This window comes from Natrix helvetica (assembly GCF_964273705.1).
Source record: "Natrix helvetica genome assembly, chromosome: 1".
In the NCBI taxonomy this organism is placed as follows: domain Eukaryota; kingdom Metazoa; phylum Chordata; class Lepidosauria; order Squamata; family Natricidae; genus Natrix; species Natrix helvetica.
The window spans coordinates 125,458,749-125,473,196 of record NC_138548.1 but is presented as its reverse complement, the minus strand read 5'-3'; positions in this window follow the sequence as shown (position 1 = coordinate 125,473,196).

Here is a 14,448-nt window from a genome sequence, read left to right as displayed (position 1 = left end):
GAGAACCTCAACCTCATGGCACTGCTGCTCCAGCAGGGTTTCCCAAGGACAGCTTTCTCAACATAATCATCCATTTTAAAAATATATTCTTCAAAGCTTGATTCAGCCACAAGGAAGTCCACAAAGCAGAGGCGGGTTGGTCCCAGTTCGGCCCAGATCGGGTGAACTAGTAGTAGCGGCAGAGGGAGGCTGCGCCCACCCGCCAGGACGCTTCTGCGCATGCAGAATGAGCACGAGCGAACTGGTAGTAGAAAAATTAGGAACCCACCACTGTCACAAAGTATATTTCCCAAAAAGTATTTTGGATCTCTTTTCTGAAATGGCTTTCATTCAGATAAGCTTGCAATCTTGCCTAAAAGGTCATCCAAGGCCAGAAAATGAGAAGCTTCGCAAAAGAGCTGGGAAATGTTTTTGGAGATACTCATCAATGTAAATGGTTGTGGCTTCCTTAATACTGTTCTTGAATGAAGCTTCCTCAAATAGTTCAATAAGCTTCTGTCCTTCTCTCACCATTATCTGACACCCCATCAAAATGGGCAGTTTCCTTCCTCATAAAGGACCAGCTCATTCAGGATCTTCCTTCACACTTTGGTTTGTTTGTTTTTTTCCCCCCCTCCATCAGGACATCTTTGCAGAATTGCCAGCTCATTGCCTTTGCTCCCTGTGATGGAAAGGTTTTGTTTGTTTTGTTTCTTCCTCGTGTTAATTTTGTTTGCTTTGTACAATGACGTCTCTTTTATAAAATCCATTTCTCTCTCTCTTTCTCGCACACAAAGAGCTCTTCTGAAATCATAGCTTTGTGGATGAAACAAATGTGCCAATCAACGTTAAGTCGACTAATTCCTGCTTTTGTTCCAAACCAAAGTGCACCACGGAGCTTAGACTGTTTCTCCAAATGCTGATGACTGCAAGTACCCCTCCTTCCTCCTGCAGACAAAAGATGATGCGGGGAGATGATGAAAGGAAAGAAACAATCTCCATGGGATGGAGAGAACTTGTGGCCTTGTTACACAGACGGCAAAGTCTTTTTTACTCCTATGACTACAACTCTGATATCCCACTTGGTTGATGATCTTCTCCCCTCTTCTGAAATGTTCTCCAAAAGTCTCCTCTGCCACCTTGATGCATTTTCTCTTGTTGTTCCTGCCAGTGGCAAAGGTACTCAGTTCTCTGGAGCCAAGGGGGCACATCTGGATTGTTGACGGCAGTTCAGAAAATGGCAGCCTTGGCAGAGGGCTGGCCAACTCACCATTGGCTGCTATGCTGCATGGTGGCCAGCTAACCAAGAGTCAATTGCCAAAGTAGGCTGGGTTGAAGAGTTTTCACCTGCCTTGCCAGACAACTTCGCTTTCTCTTGTTTCTCAACAATTAAGGATGCACACTGAACAAAATATTTGACTGCAACCAGCCATTATTTTTATTTTTTAGGGCTTGAGGCACTCTTAAAAATGAAGGCTGGAAGACTGTTGATATACTTTCAATGGCACATCTGCCTTCAAATTATTTAGTTATTATTAAAAGAATCTTTTTTTAAAAAAACCCAGTGGAGCAAGAAGCCTGGCAGAAGCCAAAAGGGGTGCTTGTGAACTCTTGGTACTCTTGAGCACCATATTGGGAGCTTGGGACTTAGCCAATCTTTGTGGCATTTTTTGATTCCCAACCTATCTGCTATCCTTAGAAGCATTCCGGAGTGTCATCTTGGCAAAAGCAAATGAAATTATGCCAATCCAATTTTCCATGGAGCTTAAATCTAGAAGCTGCTAACTAGTTTAGCCACTTTTCTTTATTCTTAAGATAGAATTCTTAAGATAAAAATGCAGCCAAGTGACATTGGGATTGTTATATACATCAGCTATTCAATTTATTGCTTGTACTAAAATATGGTACTCTGAAGTAAGATAAAAATCCAAAGTTAAAGAATTTAAATACTGCTTAAGCAATGCGTTTTAGTATTTGTAAGGCTTAATGGGTTTCACGTACGGTAATTAGTGTAAGACCAAAGTAAGAGTTTTTAAGCCAAAGGAAGATTTATTCAGAATTACAGACGTGCCTGAAATTAACCAAAATAGTACTAAAATAGTCTAATTTTGCGTAGTTGAGAAAATGCTTTAGCATGTAATTTGATCATCTGGAATGAAGAATCAAGGAAAAGAAATAAAAGCCAGACAATGGTTCAGATCAACGTGGTGGGCCTGAGTTGGCACAGACATTTATAGTGTGCTTATTCAGGAACAAATCTTGCCGCAATCAAGAGGATTTACCTCCAGATAAATTGCACAACAATCTGAGTGAGACAAAGCTTTTCTTTTATCAGAGGTAACATCCTGTTGAGCTCTAGAGAAATTCCAGGCTCTTCTCGTCAAGCCCTTAAATCTTTTCACACCTTCTGGGCAACCAAGGGTCTAATTTTAAAATCTTCAGATAATCAGTTTAAGTTGACTGGCTTTGAAAACCTTACAACACAACGTTCAGAGCATTTGCTAGGCATTGTTATATGTGGTGGATGCCTGAAATACGTGAATATTTAATATTCACATATTTATACAATGTTATACAAGCTGTGAGTGTACAGCTTGTATAACAGTGTAAATGTGCTGTTCCCCTCAAAATAATGCAACACACAGCCATTAATGTCTAAACTGATGGCAACAAAATTGAGTACACCCCAATGGTGAGTTGCAGGCGGTACGCCCCGGTACAGGCGTACCGGAGCCTGCCCGGAGCACTGGATACCATTCCGGTATAGTGTTCCAGAGGGCCCACCTGCCCGCCCGAGCTCCTTACCGGTCTTTTAAGTCTTCGGTGCTTCCACACACGGCGCATACAGCGCCTGCGCGACGCTCCACTGAGCAGCTGGAGCATTGTGGAGGCTCATCGAAGCGGAAAGACATCCATGTGGATGCCGCCAGGCCCGTTCCAACCCACCATTGGTACACCCCTAAGTGATAATGTCCAGCCAGGGGTGGGATTTGGAGGTTCTCCGAACCGCCCATAATGTTAGCTACAGGTTCTCCCGAACGCGGGTGAAGCCGTAGCAGCCCACCCCTGTATATACAGCATGTTTCTCAGGCGTAGGTTCCGGCAGGCTATATTGCCGGTTCGCTCGTGCGTGTGCTGTGCATGCGTGCATGCGCTGTGCGATAAACATTGTTCTGCACATGCACAGGAGCGAAAAACAAGATTGCGGGGCCTACGGCACCACCTGGAGAACCGGTTTGGGCTTGTGGCAGGCCTGGGTCACTGCTGCTTTTAGCGATCCAGGCCACTGGACCACTACAGGTTCAGCCGAACCAGTCCGAACAGGTGGGAACCCACCACTGATGTTGCGGTACAATGAACTGTATTTGCGTAACTTTTAATCTTATTTGATGATTTATGGCAGGGGTGTCCAAACTTGGCAACTTTAAGACTTGTGGACTTCAACTCCAGCAGAGCTGGCTGGGGAATTCTAGGAGTTGAAGTCCACAAGTCTTAAAGTTGCCAAGTTTGGACACCCCTGATTTATGGTATATATGGTAAAGGAAAAACATCAACCTCCTTGTTATTGTTTTTGATGGTTATATATTATTTGGATTTTATCGATGTTCTGCAGTTTTTAAAATGATATGCAATATTAAATCATGTACACTTAATGAAATATTGCAAGTGCTCATCTAATTCCATTTATTTCTATTTCCATTTTGTGCTTATGTTCCCCTTTTTGACTTTCCCTTTTTCCATTCCTTTTTTTGCTTTTTCAGAAATGTTTTTGAATGGTAATAATAACGCATACCGAGTTGTCAGCAGAAATATTCACATGCCATTCAGGCTCTGGCAGCGTTGCAGATGGGATTAGCAACAGGTTGAGAATCATACCCATGAAAGTGAATCATGCCATTGTGGTTTTCAATTAAAGGTGAAGATTGAGGAGCTGAATGAGCTCAGACTGCCAGCTGAGTGCAGTCCGAGGTCTTCTCCTGGAGACCTCACCCCTCTTCTTGCGGTCAGTCTCCATGGCAGCTTAGGCATCTCGTTCTGCTTCATTTTTGGGGTTTTGGGGGTGGGGGGAGCCGAAGATCTGTTTTCTTTGGCTACTGATGTGGCTGATTTGTTTTCTGGCTGCAGTGCAGTTGTAAGAGGGCCTACTTCACATCAATCATGCCCTTTTCTAAGCTAGCAATAATCAGGAAAAAGAAAGAAAATAGCCTGGCCAGCACTGTAAAATTCCTCAAAAGATGTATTGATAGTGAACGTGTGTTTGGATTATTGGGTTCATATTTTCATTGTTATGTATAAAATGGAAGTATGACTCAGGGGTGGTTTCCTGCCAGTTCTAACCTCTTCTATAGAAGAGGTTCCACAAATCTTCCGTGCCATTTAGAACCGGTTCCATCTCCCTCCTCCCCGCCCGTCTGCACATCATCAAGATGAAGAGCGAGAGGAGGAATTCTGGGAGTTGAAGTCCACAAGTCTTAAAGCTGTCAAGTTTGAACACCCCTGGGGTTTTTTTCTAAAGGGTTAGGGGTGCAAGGGTCTTGTAACTTGACAGCTTTAAGACTTGCGTGCTTCAAATGCCAGAGTTTCTGAGCCAACATTTTGGTTGCTAAGCAAGAGCGTTGTTAAGTGAGTTTCACCACATTTTACAAGTTGGCCACGCCCACCAAGTCACATGACTGCCAAGCCACTCCCACTCAGTCACATGGCTGGCAAGACACTCCCACCCGGTCACATGGCTGGCAAGACACCTCCCACAAAGCAGGCCACACCTACAGAAGAGGTTCTAAAAAGTTTTGAAACCCACCACCGTGTGTTCCCCATTTCATAGTGTTGGCAGTCTGCGATACGTTCCTTTTTAATATATTCAGAGATTATTGCCACACACTTTTTTTTGCTTTTAAAAATAAACATTGGAAACTCAATCGCTTGCAGCTATTTTATCAACTTTCAGTTGGTCTGGGAAATATATTGCTTTAATATGGATTTTAGATTTCCCCCCTCCCCCCGATGGTCATCATTACTGCTTATTTTTAACTTTTAACAGAAAGTATCCACTGCTGTTTTATGAACGCGCAACAAAGAGGAGGGGAAAACATGGAAAGATGGGAGGTATGCTGAAGAAGGAGTCAACAGATTTGGGCAGAAGGTGATGTGGGAGAAACATCCTCTCCACCTACATGCAACAGAAAAGCTGAATTTAGTAGGCCCAAGGAATTGTGTTTTTTTTCTTCTCTCATCTAGAACTCCAGACAAACCCCTGGTGGCAGATCCAAGGAAACATACAGCATAATTCTCAGAACTCAGCCCAATCAGCATAACGTGCCCCCAAGGGCCACCCCAATGTCTGCAAGATTCTTGGGGCAGGAATTCCAGGCAGGGCTGGGTTTCAAAAATTTCAGCAATGGGTTCTCTGCTGGGTTGCTGGGTGGGCGTGGCCATGGTGGGTGTGGCCTAGTCTGCCTCCTGCACCATGGTTGCGGGAGGGGCGTTTTTGCCTTCCCCAGGCTCTGGAGGCTTTCCTTGAGCCTCTGGGAGGGCAAAAACTTCCTCCCCCAGGCTCCGGAGCCCTTCCAGGAGGCCTGTTTTTCCTCCTTCCAGAGCCTTCGCCCAGGGCCTCCACTTACCTTGCATCCAAAGCAGCCCGCATGGAGACTCTTGGGAGGGGCGTGATGAGGTGGCAGGGGCAGGGTGTGATGGGCGGGGCCAGCCAGGGATGGGATTTGGAGATTCTCCAAACTGGCCATAACATTAGCTACGAGTTCTCTCATACCCGGGTGAACTCATAGGAGCCCACCCCTGATTCCAGGGACGGTCAAGTGTCCCCCTCCCATGTGAAAGGCTGGGATCATGGATCCTTGAAAAGTCTTCCCTTTCTTGAAGCCTTCTGCCAACTTTCTCATATTTTGCAAAGGCAATTCTCTTTATAAGGAGCAGAAAGTGTTATTTAGCTTGATACTATGGTATTAGTTCCCCCAGCTTGATGAATATATCTGGAGACCTCAGCTTTCTAACAGTCACGGGAGTTGTGCATCTCACACAGGATAGAATAGAACCTCAGCACAGGCTTGCACAACAGACTTAACATGGGTATGGAAGTGTTCTGTTTTGGGAAACATAAGGCACAACAAGTCACAACCTGATCAAATAAGCTGACTTCACATCATCCAGTAAGATTTTAAAGCCACCCGAAATTAGCACGTTGGATGACTGGAGCCATCTGAACTGTAACTGACCTTGTGAAATATGTTGAGTAAAATCCAACTAGTGTACATTTTAGCTGCTGGTATGGTATTTGTATTTACAAAAATGGTCATTTAAAAACCTCAGTGCTTGCGAGCTTGCCTTCCGGCAACCTTGCTTTACTTCACAGTACCACAGAACATCTAAATTCTCTTTCTTGAGATTCTTTCATGTCCTGTTTAAGAATGCAGTGGATAAAGGCTAAAACTACTTTTGTTGAGAACAGAACCTTGCAAGTCCAATTGTGCTGCATCTCCTCCTACTTAGAGTCATGTGAATTAGATAGGCATCTGCCTGAGCCTCTTCCAAATATTGTATCATTTTTCTGGACTTCAGAAACGCTTCAGCCCCTTTTGTGTTTGTACCCATTCTTGCATATTGCTATCAAGGTTTATCTTCCTTACACTCTACAGAAATGAAGAGAATAAGGGTACCACCAATCATAATTCCCCTCTTTTTTTTTAGCCCTTAATTTTTTTCTCTCTTTTCTCCTTTTCCCTCCTTTTTCTCCTCCCCCCCCTCTTTTTTTCTTTTTTTCTATTGTTTCTTGGCTTTTACCAGAAAAAGACTGTTATGGAACCGAAAATATTGCAATGAATATCAATTTTTCTTTGGCTGAATAAAAGGGTACTTCTGCTAACATCATGATGGTGACAGCAGACAGATGGCTGAAGAAGCTGCTCAGAGTCTTTAAGGAGGAGGAGCACGTAATAGCAATAGCGCTTAGACTTATATACCGCTTCACAGTGCTTTTACAGCCCTCGCTAAGCAGTTTACAGAGTCAGAAGGGTTGCCCCCAATAATCTGGGTCCTCATTTTACCCACTTCGGAAGGATGGAAGGCTGAGTCAACCTTGAGCCTGGTGAGATTTGAACTGCCAAATTGCAGGCAGCCGGCAGTCAGCAGAAGTAGCCTGCAGTACTGCACTCTAACCACTGTGCCACCACAGCTTTCAAATAGCAGAAACCAATAAACAAGTTCCTTCCTGGCTCCCTGCATTTGCCATCAGTGAAAGTTCAGTGGCTTAAAGAAAGATCAGCTCCCAGAGGTTGCCAGAAAAGAGATCTCCTTTTATCTCAGAAACGTCTTAGTGTCTATGGAGATTCTCCGTCATCCCAGGTCATGGTTGTCCCAAAGGTGCTTTTTTTCAAGAGGCAACTGGACTTTCTGGTTTTTCTTTGAAGTCGTTTCGCTCCTCATCCAAGAAGCTTCTTTAGCTTTGAAGCTAAACGTCTTCAAAGAAAAACCAGAAAGTCCAGTTACCTCTCGAAAAAGCACCCGTAGGACTTCCAGATCTTAAGTGTGGGCAAATTGTGGCTGTAGCTTTTATGGGAGGATAGGCAGGGAAGATGTCTCTGATGGTGAGGGTGAGGGTGTGCCCCAAAACATGTCTTTTTAAACGGAGCAGATTTAATGCCTGGCTGTGGTGTGGCTCAACATCTTAAGTCAGTTTTCCTTATTTCTAAGTTGTCTGGAATACTTCCCTCTTAAGTAACACCAGATGCCCTACAAATTTGCCAACTGCTTCTACTGTAGTAAGGATCACTTATTTGCTTACTTTGGTATACAAGCCACTCCATTTGCAAAACCGCTAAACAAACAGTACACTCCCATGTAGGGTAGCATTCATGAAAGCATACATCTGTAATGAATAGCAGCTCCAACTGGGGGCTGGATCGCCTTACCTGTTCCCCAAAAGCCTTTCAGAAGAGCCGTATTTAAATGCGCTCAAACATCAGATGGAGGGGGAAGCCTGGCTCTCCAGGGTAGGCTGCTCCAGAGGAAAGGAAGCAATTTTCTGATCTTTTTATGGATTCCAATCTCTTTTAAAACCTCACTAGCTAATAACCCGATGTTGCCTGGGTATTTATTTATAGGGGGGGAAATGTCCGGACCAAATGTAATTTCTAATGTTGGATTTTCCCCCTTACTAGAGGGAGCCCCCTTGTGGAGTACTCTGAAGCTGTTACCATGGCAACTCCACTGCACTGTACAGTAGAAGCCAGTATGGTAGTATGGCACAACAGGCTGTATCTTACAATACAATACAATACAATACAATACAATACAATACAATACAATACAATACAATACAATACAATACAATACAATACAATAGTAGAGGTGGAAGGGACCTTGGAGGTCTTCTAGTCCAACCCCCTGCCTAGGCAGGAAACCCTATACCGTTTCAGACAAATAGCTATCCAACATCTTCTTAAAGACTTCCAGTGTTGGGGCATTCACAACTTCTGGAGGCAAGCTGTTCCACTGATTAATTGTTCTAACTATCAGGAAGTTTCTCCTCAGTTCTAAGTTGCTTCTCTCCTTGATTAGTTTCCACCCATTGCTTCTTGTTCTACCCTCAGGTGCCTTGGAGAACAGTTTGACTCCCTCTTCTTTGTGGCAACCCCTGAGATATTGGAACAATGCTATCATATCTCCCCTAGTCCTTCTTTCTATTAAACTAGACATACCCAGTTCGTGCAACCGTTCTTCATATGTTTTAGTCTCCAGTCCCCTAATCATCTTTGTTGCTCTTCTCTGCACTCTTTCTAGAGTCTCCACATCTTTTTTACATCGTGGCGACCAAAACTGAATGCAGTATTCCAAGTGTGGCCTTACGAAGGCATTATAAAGTGGTATTAACACGTCACGTGATCTTGATTCTATCCCTCTGTTGATGCAGCCTAGAACTGTGTTGGCTTTTTTGGCAGCTGCTGCACACTGCTGGCTCATATTTAAATGGTTGTCCACTAGGACTCCAAGATCCCTTTCAGAGTTACTACTACTGAGCAAGGTATCATCTATACTGTACCTGTGCATTCCGTTTTTGTTGCCTAAATTTTGTTGCCTAAATCTTAACAGAATACACACCTAGAGGGGTATTAGGGATAACTTACCCCCAGTTTTTTCTTCAGAGAGTAAGTCATCTGTGTACCAAGTTTGGTTGAAATTGCTTGAGGCGTTCCAGAGTTATGCTGGCACACACACACACACACACACACACACACATTTATATATACATAGATAATCAGCTATGCAACCCTAGGAGTTGAGGGTGGCGAATCTTCAAAGGAAATCCATCAAGTGAAGGATCCTTTTTAAAATTCAGCATAAAGACACAGTCCTCTGACAACTGGCATTCAGCAAAGGCCACTTCCAATTAGTAAACAGCTGGATGTCCTTCTCCAGTGGAGGCTCATTTTAAAAAATAAATAGATTGCCTACATGGCTATATTTGTTGATGCACTCAAAGAATACTAAAATCCTAACCCTGAAAGCATTTTGGCAAGACAAGAGCACCCTTCGCATACATTCTAGGATCTTTTGGTCAATCAAGGTGCTTTTCCACGTTTCATAACCCCTTGTCATAACATTAATTCCCAGTCCCCAGGGGAGACTAAGGCTAACAGGACAGTTTTACCGTATTTCCTATCTTCCCCCTAATTTCTTTTTAAAACATAGCCTGGCCATCTTACAGATTTGGAGAAAGGAAATTCTGCTTAATAATACTGCATTAAAATGATCATCATTTTGCAACTCCCTCGAACTGTGACCATTCGCAGTTATGGCGGTGATGAAAAAGTAACTTTGCAATCAGTCTTCACATGTACAACTTTGGCAGCTCTGTAAGGTAAAGGGGGACGTGGTGGCTCAGTGGCTAAAATGCTAAGCTTGTCAGCAGTTTGGCAGTTCGAATCCCTAGTGTCGTGTAACGGAGTGAGCTCCCGTTAGTTGTCCCAGCTTCTGCCAACCTAGCAGTTCGAAAGCATGTAAAATTGCAAGTAGAAAAAAGTAGAAAAATAGGGACCACCTTTGGTGGGAAGGTAATAGTGTTCCATGCACCTTCGGCTTTAGTCATGCCAGCTACATGACCACGGAGACGTCTTCGGACAATGCTGGCTCTTCGGCTTTGAAACAGAGATGAGCACCGCCCCCTAGAGTCGGGAATGACTAGCATATATGTGCAAGGAGGAACCTTTACCTTTACCTTTAAGGTAAAGGAAAGCTGAAGTAAGATCCTAAGCACTTAGTTTCATTTAGTGACAGTTTCTCGTAACAACCAAGTTGCTGATCCCAAGTGTGGTCTCTAGACCAGGACTACCTGTATCTCCATTACAAACCTAACAAGTTCAATAGATGAGTTTGTTGGGAGAAATTCCACATGGATTCAAAAGTCTTTGTAGCGAATGAAGCTAGAGGGAAATTTTGACCAGCTCCAGAGTACATTTTGTATACCCAACATTTCTTAGAAAAAGAGAGGGAAAACAGCCCACAAAAGCTGTAGTTTTGGGATAAAGCCTGAATAGCAAGAGGTTAAGAGGAGGGGTTGTAGACATCAAGAGGACCAGAAAGACTGAAAAGAAAGATAGATGATGATTTTTAAAAGAGTGATTTTAAAAAAGGTATTGAAATGAACCGTTACTATTAAACAGCTTTTTTTTTTTTTTATTGGGTAAGATTTGATAGGCTGATTCATCTGAGCTCTGTCAATCTTATACTCAGGTGAGTTGGAGGAATCTGATCTGAAGGCCTAAGTCTCTGGTAAGAACAATGACAGCATCAGAGCAGGCATCTGTTGCCTCACTATGCGAAGTGCTTTCCTAACAGTACACAAGCCTCAAGTGCGGCTGGAGAATTAACAATGAGGGCTGGACTGACAACTGCAACGATTGGACAACTCCGTTAAGCTCTATCGTATATGATTTGAGCCTTCATTATTTAAAGGATCCCACAAGTCCTTCTCTTTCAGGAATCAAGATTAGAGGCTTCAGCAGCTAAGTTCTACATCCATTCCTTAAACCTGTCCAGCAAAGAGAGGTCACCAGACCAAGAAAATATTTGAATGCTACTCACTCCCCTTAATGGCTTAGTGCAGGGATGGCTAACCTTTTTTTCTAAAGGTGTGCTTAAACCGTGCATGTCTGTGCTGTTGCACACGCATACGTGTCCCACCTGTGCATGCACATGACCCTCCCCCCGCACATGTGCACACACCCTGCACGGGGAGAGGGAGAGTTTTCATCCTCCACAGGCTCCAGAGGGGACGGCCTCCCCCGGCAGGCCGAAAATCAGCTGGCCAGCATGCACATGCACACTGGAGCTGAGGGCTACTGTGCCGGCAAATACGGCCCTGCGTGCCACCTGTGCCATAGGTTTGCCATCACGGGCTTTGTGTAAATTGATAAAGAACTTTTTTTAAAAAAAATGCATTTAATAAAGTTACTAGGTGTAACATACAAGACCTAGAAGACTGGACTTAGAAGTCCTGAGAAATTGCAAATATGCTTTGAATCCGCTACTACATTGTTCTAAAAAGAAAAAGAGCTTGCTTCAAATCTAACAATTCCATTTATAGACAAGGTTTTCCTTCTTTCACCTGATGGGAGGTTGCCTCATATGAATCAGTGTTGAGGGGCAGCTATCTGGATGCAGTACCTTGGGTAGTTCTTCCGTATTTATTACAAATGAGTCCAGTGTAAAAATCCAGAGTTCAGTTTTCTACATCAAAACAACTGATCCCACAAACATCTTGTGTACATCTTTTAATTATTTCTGTTAACTATAATCTCTTATTTTATTTTGTATTGGAGTTTTTTCACTGATGGCACAGTGGTTAGAATGTAGTATTGCAGAGTAACTCTGCCCAGTCTGCAGTTCGATCCTGGCTCAAGGTTGACTCAGCCTTCCATCCTTCCAAGGTTAATAAAACGAGGACCCGGAATGTTGTGGGTAATATGCTGACATTTGTAAACCACTTAGGCTATAGGCCATAAAGCACTATGAAGTGGTATAGAAGTCTAAGTGCTGTTGCTAGTGCCATTGTCAATAATGATTTTCATGGACATTTTATTTTTAACTGCAGATTAACTCTCTGCTGTTATGAACCAGAAGTTAATAGGAAGTGTGCCATGCTGGCATCTGCCCTTTTCAAAACAAAAAGTTCACATAACCATATGAGGAAGATTTAAATGACGCAGACAAGTGAACTATTTACAATAGAGTGGAATTGGGGAAACGCATAAAGGAAATGACCAGTTCTCAGGCTTTGTCAATTTGAGCTCATCTGGGCATTCAGTGATGGATTACAAATGTCACCATCAGTTTAGATTATTCAACAATTACTTAAAAGCACTAAATTGCTTCTGTCACCCAGACCTCAGTCCCTGGAAAAAGGAGAGATGAAGCTTCTTGCGGCTGGATCTACCAATTCCCAATTGATACGTTTGAGGGGAAAAACATTATGAAGGGAACAATGCTAATCAGATGTTTTTATCTCTTACCAGCAGTACGTAAAATTCGGTGCCAAAAATGGCCTTTGCCTAAGAGTGGACTTAAGGGATTATCTGGGGTAAATCAAAATATGTTCCAATATTCAATTAGCACACCATCCTACTGCTAAAAAAAGGTAAAAATAGCCGTCAAGTTGAGCTTGACATCCTAGATACATCCATATAGTTTCCTAGAAATGATACAGAAGTGACTTGCTACAGTTGTCTTGCAGAAAAATCTTTTTCTTTTTGTACTTCCTAGTCTTGCCTTCAACCGCAATATTCCTCGGAAAACTCCAATTTAATACTTGGAAACGTTGCTTATCCTCAGAACTTCCTTACAGATCCACTCAAGGACTCCCAAAAGAACCAGCCGGGTCTTCATCAATCTACGTATTTTAAGACGAATATTGGAAATGAAGCCAGACAAAACAGAAGCATTTTAAATCCCTCTCTTTATTTGGGTGAAGGGATGCCCTTTCATTTCCTTATATTAACAAACATTGAGCAATAAATGTGAAAGAAATGTTTATAATGAGCTCTCCAAAATATTGTCAAGATTGCTAAACAAATAGGGTATTCATCTATTAACCAATCTTGCCTATAAATGAAAAATGTTCAAATTGTGTCCCAATGACTTTTACTTCAACTCTGGCCTCCCCCTTGTTTCTGAATTTGATGCAAGATACACACAGATACATTCCACTTGAAAGCAAACAATTGAAAACTAGAGGTCACTTTGGCTTCATTAAACTGGTCAGCCTTGGTCAATCCCAGAAAGAGAACCCGGATTCGACTAGATTGGTATTTGCAAAAGAGACAACCAGAAAATATCAAAACTATAAGCTAGATTGGTATTTTTCTTTAAAAGTCATCCTGGGAGAAGACAGCGGAAAACTATTTCATTACTATTGGCATAAAAATGACTGGGTGTCTCTACGAAGACACCAAGAGTCAAGCCAAGTAAAAAAGGAGACTTTATTCTCATATATCCTACACAACTTGGTCTTGCTGGCAATGCAGGTTCTTAACTGTATTCAGAGCATCTGTGGTCATATGGGGGGAGCTGCAGCTTTCCTTCCAGCATGCAAAATTGTTCCAAGAAAAATCTAATTTTGTGACTTCTACACTACGGCACTGAATAACACCGATTCCGTTCTATCTCCGGCCCTGATCTTAAGATATTCTGCGCCCTGATCAATGGCCTTGTTTAATTCCCCCTATATATGGATGCAAGCTCTCGACAATTAACCTAGATTATGTATAGCTTTAAAACGCTGTGTTAAAGAATCTTGGAACAAGACATTCACCAGCAGGAAAGCCACAGCAGCACCCAAAAGAGGCTATGAAAAATGCAATCTCCCTTATTGAACTTCAGTATTGTGCACGTGTTCCCCAAATCCAAAGAAAGTGTCATGCATTTCTATGAAATGTGTATGAGGGGGGAAGCTTACAGGAGTGGCACTTCTAAACTGACATTTACGCTTTCATGTTGGGCAACATGGGGATGCTTCGAATGCCTCCTGAGATTCCCAGATGTTCCACTGCAGCATGTCTGAAAGTGGGATCTGGAAATCCCCTACAGCAGCGGTCCCCAACCTTTGCAGCTGACCCGCCTGGCCGGAGTGGGGTGAGGGGGAGCTGAGCCATGCAAGTGGAGGGCCAGGGCGTGCACACGAGTGGCAGGCTGGCGTGCATGAATGCAGCTCAACTTGCATGAGTGGCAGGCCAGCGCGGATGTGCATGAATACCCACCGGCCCGCCACTCGCGCAAGTTGAGTTGAGTGTGCACACACACTCCAGCAAGTCACTCACACAGCCCAGTTCCGAATAGGCCACAGCCTGGTAGTTGGCCGCAGCCTGGGAGTTGGGGACCCCTGCCCTACACTTTCCTTGTGAGTATTCTTCCTTCAGCTCCGGTGTCTTCATCTCTCCTCTACCCAATCCTTCATATTCCTGC